The sequence below is a fragment of the Mangifera indica genome, chromosome 1, assembly GCF_011075055.1.
Source record: "Mangifera indica cultivar Alphonso chromosome 1, CATAS_Mindica_2.1, whole genome shotgun sequence".
Taxonomy (NCBI): domain Eukaryota; kingdom Viridiplantae; phylum Streptophyta; class Magnoliopsida; order Sapindales; family Anacardiaceae; genus Mangifera; species Mangifera indica.
The window spans coordinates 15,401,066-15,414,987 of NC_058137.1; positions in this window are offsets into that span (position 1 = coordinate 15,401,066).

A 13,922-nucleotide genomic window follows, 5' to 3' on the forward strand; every position below is an offset into this window, starting at 1 on the left:
CAAATTGGGTCAACCTATCATGAGTGGACTCGAACCTAATAGATAAGGTAATACCTAATCATATGATGACATATCATTTAATAAAATATGAATAAATTGTATTTATAATATATTCAACTATATGAATGATACATGAATTTATATCTATCATAGATCTTGTATAAGGAAATATGATAATGTAAAAAGAGAAAACATATATTTAGAATATCTGCTAACCTAGGATATATTCTAATATAAAAAAATATATATTTGAAACATATTCTAATATCTTTTATCACCCTCTTAAACTCAAGTAGACAAAGAATTTGTTGAATTGAGTTTATAATGCAAGTCAAAAGGTGATTATGTCAAACTAAAAACTCATCTTTCCATGAAGGTGAAGATGTAAGTGGGTCAGATTGATAAACTCATATTTTCACTTTCCATATAGGTGAAGGCATGAGTAGGCCAAATAAACTCATCTTTCCACTTTCCACATAAGTGAAGGCATAAGCAAGCCAAATAAACTAATCTTTCCACTTTCCACTTTCCACATAGGTAAAAATGTGAATGGGCCAAATAAACTCATTTTTCCACTTTCCACAAAGGTGATGCCAACAATGACAAGATGACAATGTGAGTTTATTTGGCTTACTCACACATTCACCTATGTGAAATTTGAAAAGATGAGTTTATCCAAACTAATGAATATAGGCAAGGATGCTCAGTTTTGATACCACGACAAAATAAGAATAAATTGTATTATTGGTATATTCAACTATCTGAATGATGCATGAATTTATACCTATTATAGATCTTATATACGGAAATAAAATAATGTAAAAGAAGAAAACATATATTCAAAATATCTGCTAACCTACAAAATAATATATTTAAGATATATTATAAACATGTATTTGAAATATATTCTAATATCTTTTTACATCATTTGCGTACCTATTTTATGTATTCAAAGTGTGTATATATAGTATTTCTCTAAAATTTATGTTATGTAGTAAAAAGTTTTGCTCAAGGTTAACACTCAAAAACTACTCCAATAGACAACAATTAGCTAACAACGACCTCAAGCGATAAGTCCAAGGATCAAAATTGGGCATTAAGAATACTCACCTTTTATAAACCTTACAGTGAGATAATAGAGACCACATATACTACAACTTCCATAATAACTGGGCATTAAGAATAAATTTCCTATCATCATAAAATCAACTTCCTAGAATCCAACAACAACAATGAAGTGTATTTACCCTTCCCACAATTTCAGAGGTCACGACTACATTAGTATTTTTAATTAATCCATTTACTCAAATGTAATCCCTTCAATATATAAATAGTGACTAGGGATTAAAAATAGCTAAGATTAGGTTATAAAAAGACAATTTCATTATCATTTTTTACTTCTCATCGGTGCAGTTTTACACATTAAATGGTACCACAGATAATTGGTATAAACAATGTTATCCAAGCACTTATACAACAACTAGACAATGCTACTAAACACTCACACAATGAGTAGACAATGTTATCCTATAGAACTTACAAGGACACCAATTCCTTTATAAAAGGCTAATGAAGGTCTCACACCTCTCAAATGAAATCTACATCCCCCTCCCTTTAAAAAAAGATGACAAGTAACCTCTGTGACGAAGGCTTTGTCCCATGTCTAACGTTTTGAACATAACTTATGCAATGGACCTTTCATACCTAGTCTAGATATATACACTTAAGGAACCGACTAGATGACAATGCTAATGTTAGGATATTACCCTGTAGCCAATCATCATGTTTATTTTTTATGTAATCTTTCATATTTTCATTAATAAAAAAGGCATTTTAATTATCTCTTATTATTTCTACATCTTAGATAATTATCCTAAGCATAGTTAAAACAAAAGAAGGGGATCAATGCATAGTATTTGATTGTGAAAACCATATGTGCGTATTAGGTGGTTATTCTTAAAATGTTTATAACTCTAATATGATCATAACCAAAGGCAGGGTAACAGTGATAGAGTTATCATTGTGTTAAACAACCTCATCGAATGATGATGATGATTCTCATGTGTCAAAGTTATTTGTTGGTAACTTAGTACATCATATGGATACATGTTGTAGACGTATTCACCAAATAAACTTAACAAAAGGATTCCATATGGATGATTATTCTAATATCTATGGAACATATCATATTAGTGAATGAAGATATATGTGATTCTTAAATTTCAGGTCATTAGACTGTCTTATACAAGGATCGATATAATTTAATACTAGTACAACGTATTCCAATCAAAGGATTACCAAAAAGGTGGTAATTGTTCATATTAAGATCTTTATGAAAGCTATAATGGATCAAAAGAGGATTTATCACTCCTAAAAAAGGAGCTAATATCTTAGTTAGGCTTTCTAACAGATGACAATGACCAATTTAACCTATGGTCTTTATGGGATTGAGTTGGTGTTTACTATCTTATCATTGACAGAAATCAGTCTATGAAAATTAATGATCCTTAAGGGAGACACTTTATCTATACCTCAACCTCAAAGAGATATTCTATGACGAAGGATCAAATTATACAAATAATAATATCACTGATAGGTTAAAAAGTCAAACAATGACACTCTATTGGGGTGGTCATGATGTCTTGCTAAAATTAATCTTGGTTTATGTCTGAACTGATGCCAAGTCAAAAGTCTAACACAAATTCGATTATTATCGACTTAGTGAAGAGCCTTAAAAAAGGAGTTTATCAAACTATAAAGGTGTAAGATTATCCAAGTTAGATCTAGTTTAGATTTCAAATAGAATATTTAAAGCCTTAAAAAAGTTTATAAGCCCAAAAATATTTTATAGTGACCTTAGTGAAATAATCCCAAGAGGTTAAGGATATATGTGAGAAAATATGGGATTGAATTTATCCAATTAGATTAATCCAAACTCAACCACCCAATTGATAACTCTAATTATATAAGTGTATAAAGATTTTATCTTATCCTTTTCCATGCCTATGTTTTACGTTGATTGTTTAAAATCATGTCAGTGTAAATTAATTAGGACCACCTGGTCTAAGTGTCTAGACTAGGCAAGTGAAGACATGCCTGGGCATGAATTTCTTCATGACTTGGGTGTGAATCTTGACTAAAGTGCAGAGTGTCCTGTCCAAGCATGTCTTACATAACAAAGTACACCCAATCCTTGTACATGGATAACGTTTGAAATGCCAAGACCACATGGTCTATGCCGATAGACCACATGGTCTATGCTGATAGACCACATTATCTAACAATGTGGGATTGAATGTTAGATGAGACAAGTTCAAAATATAATATAATATAAATTTTATTTTATGCAATCAAAAATCTTGTTCAAGGTTAACCCTCGAAAACCACTCCAGTAGCCAAAGATTAGCCAATAACAACCTCAAGTGATAGGTCCAAAGATCAAACTTAAAAAAGACTACTCACCTTCTAAAAACCTTATATTGAGATAATGAAGACCATATATACTATGACCTCTATAATAAGTTAACATTGAGAATAAGTTTCGTATCACCATGAAACCAACTTCCTAGAATTTAAAAATAACCAATAAAGTGCATTTACTCTTCCCACCATTTCGAAGGTCACTAATACATTATTACTTATAATTAATATTTTTATTTAAATGTAATCCCTTTACCATAAATATAAATAGTGACTGGGGATTTAAAAAATTAAGATTAAACTATAAAAAGACAATTTTATTATCATTTTATACTTCTTGTTTGTGAAGTTTTACATATAACAATTTAGCATTAGAAAGACGACCCTCATTATAAGCTTTAATGTTTTCCAATATAATTTCTTTTTTTGCCACTCATTATTACCTTCATTACCATCACAAGGAGAAAGAATTACCCAATTTATGACTATTGTCAATCATGTCAATAATAAAGGGCATAGCCATAACTGACCTTTTTTACCACTCTTGAAGGATTAGTTTATCCTTACACCACTTTACACCCCAAAAGTAGTAGCACATATAGTTAGTCTGACCAAGGCTATCTAAGCACTCATAAAATGACTAGATAACATTATCCTAGTAACACTTGTAAGGTCATTAGTTCCCAATAAACAGCTAATAAAGGTCCGAAACCTCTCAAATGAAATTTTCATCCCTTTCCCCCTAAAGGAAGACGATAGGTAGCCTTCATGACAAGGGGATTGTCCCTTGCATAATGTGCAAATAACTTACTACCTATCAAGGTTGTTTTTCTAACATGCATATCATGTAACACGTATAAGTAACACCTAATATGTTAGAAATAACTTATTTTGAGGTGACATCAACAAGTAAGGCATAACCTACACTATGATAAAACCACTCAATGTCACATAGATATTGATCCACTGCTTAAAGACATCTCCTAGAAGTAAGACAATTACAAGTCTCATGTTAGGAATGTAACACCTTCATGTTTGCTTCAAAGGCATTAATTGTTGGGTCTTTTGTGATCCAAATTATTATCAATATTCACAATGAAATAAGATGAAAAATAAAATCTTTGGACCACTAAACCTTATTCCCAAGATTTAGGGGTTGTTATACACATAAAAAAGAAAAAAAGTTTTGAATCACAATCCTGCATTTGATTACTCCTTCAAATTAGAATTTGCCTTGATTTCTTCCCAAACACTTTCATTACTTCTCACAACATAGTTAGGTCTCTACTCATCCACATCGAGGCAGCCATGAAAATACAATAATATTAAGACTTGTTTGAGACATAAGTGATTATTAGATCACCAAAGGAGTTGAAGTTTTGAGAGAACTCCTTTTCTCTTAAGTTAGGCAATTAAGGTTTCACAAACCCTCTAAAGTAATGTTATAGTCTTTGCGAATTAAGGTAAATGTGTTTATTTATATGAGATAAATCATAACTCTAATCCAACTCTTTATATAATTGAGCCCAAGGGGCATCCTTATTACACCTTTGGCCTAATCCCTTAATAAATACTAATTGGGCTTTAAATGTTCTCAATGTTTATTCCTAAATATTAAGGAACATTTTCAAAGATCTAAATTCAACATATTTGATATATCACATATATCCCAAGGTGATTCATTGTATGTAAGTAAGAAATTCATATTTACTCATTAGTAGAGCTCCAAATCATGATGTGTCTTACTCTATGCTTAATGAATCCTTAACTTTTCAATCAAGACTGTTTGCCCCTTATGTGTGTAACCCATAAGTTTCCTATTATATTGGTAGTGAATAAAATTTATGATTAATTCATAGTTAATCATCTATTTATTATCAAACCAAGAGTGGCCTTTAGCAAATATCATGGTTACCCAACTGATGAAGAATCAATAGAAGATTGATGTTTAACTGTTTCAATGGTACAGTTACCATGTATTCAAATACTTTCACCAACCAATATCTTATCAAGGCTAAGGCACAAAAGTAGTATCCACTGAATTCATCCTCAACATAAATGTTTGATTATTCAAGTAGCGATTAAGTAATCAATGGATCAAGTACCAACTCATTCCCACTCTGGCCATAGATTTTAGTTCGTTATTATCACCAAACTATGCATTGAAATAACCTTGTTACACTTCTCGACATAGCCAACCACTAATATTCTAATAACCCTTCAAAAAAAGGTTTTGTTAGGCTAGTGCCAAACTAACTCAATTGATGCATAAAACATTATAGTGATTTCAAGTCTAGAGATCACATATACTATCGTCCATAAAGAGAATATGTTCTACAAACACTAAAATTATCATCTATATGAAATCCTATCGACAGGTTAGTCTAGTGGACATGTTGTTAGGGTAAGTGCTCTAAAGCAAATCGTATTTGATATTTGTAATTGTAGTTTTATATTAATTATTAATAAAAGATTAATTATTATTCAATTCTTATGTATGTTAATTATATGATCATACGAATAATATACCTTTAGATTAGTAAAATTATAACAAATGGATCAAATGACTGATCGTGTGAACATTATAAACACATTAAGTAAACATTTTAGAAATGTCTGTAATCCAAAATTTCTATAACCAAAGGCACCAATAATGATAATAGGATTATCATAGTGTTAAGTGATTTCATCAAAAGGTGATGACAATTCTCACTTGTCAAAGCTATTTACAGACAACTTAATGTAACATAGGTGTATGTTATAGGCGTGTTCACCAAACAAAACCAACCAAAGGATATCCATCTGGATGATTGCTCCAATGCTTATGAAATAAATCCTTTGAAAACTATAAGTGCATATAATCCTTTGACTTGAGGGCCCAAGACCATCTCATATAAGGATTAGTATGGTTTGACGTTATCCAACATACCATTGTAACTAGGGTAACCATATTATAATATACACGAAGGTTATGGTTGATAAATAAAGGATTCGTCACTCTCGAGTATAGGAAAACATATCTCATATAAGAATATTAAAAGACATCTATGATTACTTGAATCTATGGCCACAGTAGGATTAGATCACGACCTAATCTATGTTGATCATTGATTTGAATCAATTTATACCAAGGAACCACTAAGATAGACACAATTTGATGTCTCAATTTTAAGAGATATTGGTTAACGAAATGATTGAATTACATGTAATTGTGATGTTGTAAAAAGTGATATAACATGTAAGTATATTAGTGGGCGGACTAATTCTAATAGGAACAAGGTGCTAATATGTGGATTTTGTCAAAAACAAATAGCAGGTAAAGGTATTAATAAAATGAAGTAGTATCTAGTAAGAGAAAAAGGTAATGTTAATCTATGTAAAAAGGTTATTGGAGATGTTCGATTTCAAATAAAAGAGTCATTACAAGAAAATATTGAAAAATTCAAAGAAAGAAAAGGATCATATAATGATCTTGATGATATTCAATAGATTTTTGCGCATTAGTCTATAAGTTCCTCTAAAGGAAATAGAAAAGCAAGTGTTAGAATTGACACGTATTTCAAAATGCCTTTTGATCTTTCTCAACCTAGTATCAAGGCATGCGTGAAACGTCAAGAAAGATGGCATGATACTGACTTGGAAATTGCCTCATGGTTTTACAATACATGTATTGCTATTAATGTGGTGAATTCTCTTTTTTATTAGACTGCAATAAGTAAGATAGTAAATATGGCTTATCAATATAAGGGTTCATCTTATCATGTTTTACATGTAAATCTGTTGAAAGATGCTAAGCAATATATAAAATTGATTCTAGACTTTTATCGAAGCACTTAGGATGAAAGAGGTTGTTCCATTATGGCCTATGGTTAGATAGATACAAGACAAAGATTTTTAATAAATTTCTTAGTTTATTGTCCTAGAAGAATTTTATTTGTCAAATTAGTTGATGTTTTAGGTTTCTCTACAAATGCAGATACTTTGTGTAATTTGTTTTATAGAATTGTTAAATAGGTGGGTCCCTAAAATATAGTTCAAATGGTGACTGATAATAGAGCAAACTACATAGCTATGGGATATTTACTTACTGAGAAATTTCCTTAACTGGTCACCAAGCACCACTCATTACATTAATTTAATAATGAAGGACATAGGAGAAATGTCTCAGGTGCAGAGTTTGGTAAATCTTGCTTCTAAGGTAACAATTTTTGTTTATAATCATAAATGGACTTTGAATTGGTTAAGAAAAAGGCTGAATTAGAGATAAATTACTCGTCTTGGAGCCACTCGCTTTGCCATCAATTTTATTACTTTGAAAAGTTTACTCGATCATACAGATGATTTGCAAGCTTTTGTTATTGTTGTGGATTACAAAAAATTCTTAAAGATGCAAAAAGGTAAAGGGGTTAAACAAATTGTTCTTAATGGAAATTTTTGGAATAATTACTTGATCATACTAAGGATTATGACTCCTTTGATACACCTTTTACGTATTTATGATTCGGATGAAAAACCTGCTTTAGGTTATGTTTACGAAGGGATGTATAAGACACACTTGGGTATTAAGAAGTTGTTCAAAAATAAGAAGCATTTGTATGAGCCCTACACCAATATTGTAAATGCTAGATGCGATAAAACGTTGCATTGAAGTCTTCATGCTACAGCATATTGATTGAACGTAGCTTTTCAATATGATCGAGACAATTTTTGCAAAAAACTGAGGATTATAAGTGGGTTTATGGACATGATTGAAAAGCAAATTATAACTAATTTATATCAAGATCATTTGAAAAGCTTTTCTCATTCATTAGCTTATATTAGTAGTAAAAGTATTTAACCTAGGTAAGAATAAAAAGTTTATCTATGTTTTAATATTTAATATTATCTTCAATTTTATTTACTATATGTCTAGTGATTTGATCATTTAACTTATTTTTCAAAAAAAGAATAATGGTGGAAATTATTTGGTTATGATACTCCAAATCTACAAAAGTTAGCAATAAGGCTTCTTAGCCAAACAACTTCTTTTGAATGTGAACAACATTAAAGTGTTTTTGAACATATCCACAAGAAGAAAAGAAATAGGCTAGAGCACCAAAGGCTTAATGATCTTTTTTATATTCATTACAACTTGTGATTGAAAGATAGATATAAAAAAATTAAATTTCTTTTCTCATGTGATTTTGCATGTTCGTGTATATATATATATATATTAGGTTTACTAATGAGAATAATATTTTTATATCAATGTATAGACTTAGTTTTATCAATTGATTTATATCAATATTTTTATATAATAAGTTTTGGGTTGTGGATGAAAAGGAAGAAGGAGAATTGACTATGATGAGTTAAAAAATATGTTTGATGAAGAATATTCAAAAGATATTAAAGAGTCATGCTCTCATGATCCTAAAGGTTGGTTTAAAATCAATAAGTTTCTTAAGTTCATGTGTATTTCAAATTTATGTTAAATTCTGACTTTTTTTATATTTTTATAGGTGATGAAGATGATGAAATCGTGACATTTGATGACCATGATTATGATGAAGATTGGTTAAAGTGTGAATTATTTGATTAAGATATTTAAAATTGTTTTGTTTTTTTTTTTTTTTTTGAGTTTTTTATCCTTGTTTTAATGAATTGAAATTTATTATTCAAAAAAACAAATATACATTGTTATTATTGATGATTGTACCATTTTGTTTGTAATGAACTTCATATGGTTTATGTTTAAAATATGCATTTGTTATGATGCTATTACTTATGAAATTCATTATAATTTAATAATAGGTTTAATCGGCAAATTAAACTGGTCAAACCATAATTTAGTAAGACAACTAGTTCAATTACTGATCCGTTTTAAAAACCTTGTCATGTACCCTTATAGATAAATAGGTCATTTGAATGTTCAAACATGACTCCTTATGTAACATCCGGATTTAGGTATGTCAGTGAACTCTACTTTTAAAATTACCCCTAGAGTTGATTTTATAACTTGTTGTTTAAAGAAATTACAAAAGAATTATAGTATAGAAAACTACTAAATGAGCAATATTTTTCAAAGGGGGTAAAATAGTCATTTTAGAAAAATTTAAGGGATAAAGTGGGAATTAAAATTGAATGACATACTTGAAATTATATGGTGGTGCTAAGGGTTTTTAGTAATTGGTTAAAAATAAAATAGTCATTTATGGAAAAGATTAAGGGCAAAATGGTCCAAAAGGCTTATAAACTTATGCCTATTCATTTTCTTCTTCATTTTAGCCGAAAGCCTTCCATTTTTTGCTAAAGCTTTCCCTTAATCAAAATTCATCCAAAAACCTAGCTAAACCACCTAATTTTCAGAGGCTCCAGTTATAAAAAGTGTAGATCTGTCAATTCTGATCAGTTCTAAGATAAAAAATTTAATTTTCAAGATATGTCAAATTTAGGGTTTTGATGGATGATTATATTTTTGGTTGATTAAGGTTACTAGAAAGAAGAAAAGAAGGAGGATATGCTTAAATCACCAAATTAGCAAAGAAAAGGTAAAAATTTCATACTTTACATACTTGAAGTAAATGTGAGTTAGGTTATTTAAATAACCTTTACTTATATAACTGTGTAAAGAATTAAAATTAAGGTGATTTATGCTTAAAAGGATAAAGAAATTCATTAGAATTCAAGGTGTAATTTTTGGTCATAAGAGTATTTTAGACATTTCATATTTCTAAGGTCAGCTTTATGGATTTTGTGTGTTGAATATATGAGAAATGATGAATTGATGAAAGAATTTGCATTAAGTTAATTTTTGTTTAATTATGTGCATGATATGTGGAATAGCCCTTATATTAAGTTTATATTATATATTTTGAAATTAATTTGATGCATGAGATATAAAAAAATGCTTGAGAAAATAATATGATGTTTGATAAGAAGTGAAAAGAATAAGGAAAAACAATGAATGGGCATATTTCATATTATGGTTATACATGCATACATGATGAATCATAGCATATGCATGATTTCAGAAAAAAAAAATAAAGAAAAAGGAAAAGCATTTTCTAAGTTATGCATATTTTCAGAAAATGGAAAACAAATGTGTTTTGGTTTTATAATGACTCATATGGTATAGAAAAGCAGAAAACATACTTAAAATCCTTACACGTGAGTTGTACTGTGTGGACAGCAAAGAAAAAATATCAGTTGTACTGTATGGACAGCAAAGAAAAATATTAGCTGTACTGTGTGGACAGCAAAGAAAAAATAAAATAAAATATACGTGTAAGAGAGAATTGTATTTTGTATGGTGACTGCAAATACTGTCATATGTAGTCTAGACCGATCAATGAGAAAGAGAGAGAAAAAAATTAGTAAATATTTTATGAAAGTCATTTGTATTAGAATTATGCATACAAGCCTGTGTGGCTGATAAAGAGTTTAGAAAGATGTACGATTAGAAAATAGAAAATTCATGGCACTCATATATGCATAAATCATAACGAGTGAATCATATCTGTATAGTAAGGAAAGGAATAAATGGGTGAAAGAAAAAAATTATGATATGTGTTTAATGCGTGTTCTATATCAATTATTTTGTTGTAAATAGCTCAGACACGCTGAGTATGGAAAATATTAGTACTGGTATGAAATACTTTGAGTATTGAGTATGATTTTCTTACTGAGCCATAGTCGCTCACTCCGTTTAATTTAATATTTTACAGGTAAAGAGATGCAGCAAAGGTTCCCGGGGAGCACTAATGAGACATGAGGCTAAGGGAGGAAGGCACCATATTTTTGTTGATGTATGTGTGAATATATATATATATATATATATATATATATATATATATATATATATATTCACACTTAATGTAGATATTGGTGGATATGTATATATATGATTTTGTATAGCTATATCTATATATGTATATATATATGACTAGTTATGAAAATTGATTATAAAGTTTCCGTGGGTGATAATTTTTATGATGGGTATTATTATGTACTTATTTTATTAATTGTGATTAAGTTGATAAAAATCCAGTCGGTTGGTAGGACTGGTTCATGTAAATTGCTAATTGGGAGTGTTACAGGGCATAATTAAAAAGAGAAAATATTCCCCGAGCCCTCTAAAATAGGGGAACTCTTGTCGTTTTTCTATAACACACCCATTGGTTAGGAAAGGTTACATTTTTTGTATCAGAACGCGATTTTGGGTGCTTAAAGGTGGATATAATAAAATATGTGGTAATATAATATAATATAATACAATATATCTATAGTTTTGCATTCTAATATTGCATAGGTGCCCCTCATGTCTCACAGATCAGCTCCCGAGAACCAACTGCAGTAAGTTGTTTCCTTTACCTGTATTCAAATAATAGAATGTTATGTAATTACACTTATGCAGTTATTAGATGAGGAGTACCACAAGACGAGGACGAGGACGAGGACGGGTCGTGGAAGGGTATTCATAGAGAAACGGGAGAACCGTCTTACCCTGCCCCATCAGGTGGTTCAGGATTTGGGTTAGCAGAAATCAAAGATATAGTCCGTCAAGTATTGACTGAGAGTCAAGATAGACCCACACCTGAAAATATAGCCAAAGATGTCATTCGAGATGAGATTAGAAGTGAGATTCGTGAGGAGGTCATAGAAGAAATCAGAAATGAAATGAGGAATGAAGGGAGAGGAGAAGTTAGAACTCAAAGGCGACTTGAGCCCATTTATTCCTTACCTAGTCAGCATACCCCTCTTGAATTTAAAGGTACTAAAGATCCTTTGGTGGCTGATGAGTGGATCAAATAGGTGGAAAGTACTATAGATTTGTTTCCTATGACAAATAGAGAACAAGTTCGGTATGCCAGTTTCTTGATGAGAGGAGAGGCCCGCGTATGGTGGGACCTAGTTAAAGAAACCAGAAATGTGGATCTGATGACTTGGCAAGACTTTAGAAGGGCATTTGAGGCCCAATACAGAACAGCTGATATAGTAGCAGTCAAAGTTCAAGAGTTTATTTCTTTGCAATAGGGGGAAGGTTCAGTAAAGGATTATTCTACCCTTTTTGATGTCTTATCTAGTTTTGCTCAGGTATGGTGAGTACACCTAGTCTCCGGCTAGACATATTTCTTCAGGGCCTTAGACCGAAAATAGCTTTGCATGTGCTAGTTGGACCACAACCTCCTCAAACTTATGAAGAAGCATTGGAGAGAGCATTGAGGTTGGAGGTATATGTTAATAAGCTACCCAGGAATGCACCTTCTATGTCAACACCTCTATCATTGACAGCACCCCAGACAGTGATGCCAAGTCGGTCAGCTTTACCTGCTTCATTGACTATTTCAGCACCTACTACAGCATCAGAGGGTAGTTCAATTGGCTCCAGTTTCAGAAACAATAAGGGAAAAAGAAAATTCCAGTCAAAAGCAAATAGAAAAGGCGGGAAAAGTGGCAAGAAGCCTATAAAAGAAAATATTCCCCAGTGTCAGATTTGTGGGAGACATCGAAGTGGGGAATTTTAGAACCAGTAGAAACAGGTGATTTGTTATAGATGTTGACAGCTAGGGCATATAGCAAAAGATTGCCAAAGTACCAAAATGCCAGTTCAGATACAACCACCACAAAGCCTAATTTCGTCAATGCAACCAGGGAGAGGTACTAGTGTACGAGTTTATACAACTACCTATAGTCAGGCAGAGGCTAGCCCATCTGCAGTTACTGGTCAGCTCTTTTTCCACTCTGTTTCTTTAAATGCATTGATTAATTTATGAGCTACACACTTCTTTATTGCACCAGGGGTTATTGAAAGGGTAGGTTTAGTGTCTGTTAGATCTACCCATTCCATTAGAATTGAGATGTCAGATGGGGGGAGTGTGATTACAGATAAAATGCTAAAAGACCAGAGGGTAGTGATACATGGGAAAGAGTTAAAGGTGGACTTGATTGTCTTTGATATGCCAGATTTTGATGTTATCTTGGGCATGGATTTCTTAGAAAGATATGGAGTTGAGATTGACTATAGAAAGGAAAAGGCTCGATTCCAATTCGATAATGGAGATCACTTTAATTTCGGAGAGGGCCATCAGCCTAGTATGATGATCAGTAGTGTAAAGGCGCAAAAATTATTGAAAAATGGGTGTACAGGATATTTAGCTCATGTGGTACATGAGCGTGATATTCAAAGATTAAATGTTCAAGATGTCCCAATAATACGAGATTTCTCAGATATTTTTCCTGATGAGCTACCAGGTTTACCTCCAGAGAGAGAGTTGGAGTTTAGTATAGAGTTAGAACCTGGCTCAACCCCAATTTCAAAAGCCCCTTACTGGATGGCTCCAGCTAAATTACAAGAATTAAAGAAACAGTTGCAAGAACTTTAGATAAGGGTTTTATTAGACCTAGCCACTCTCCTTTGGGAGCGCCCATACTATTTGTCAAAAAGAAAGATGGGTCGCTCTGTATGTGCATAGATTATAGAGAGTTGAATAAATTGACAGTGAAGAATAAATACTCGTTGCCTC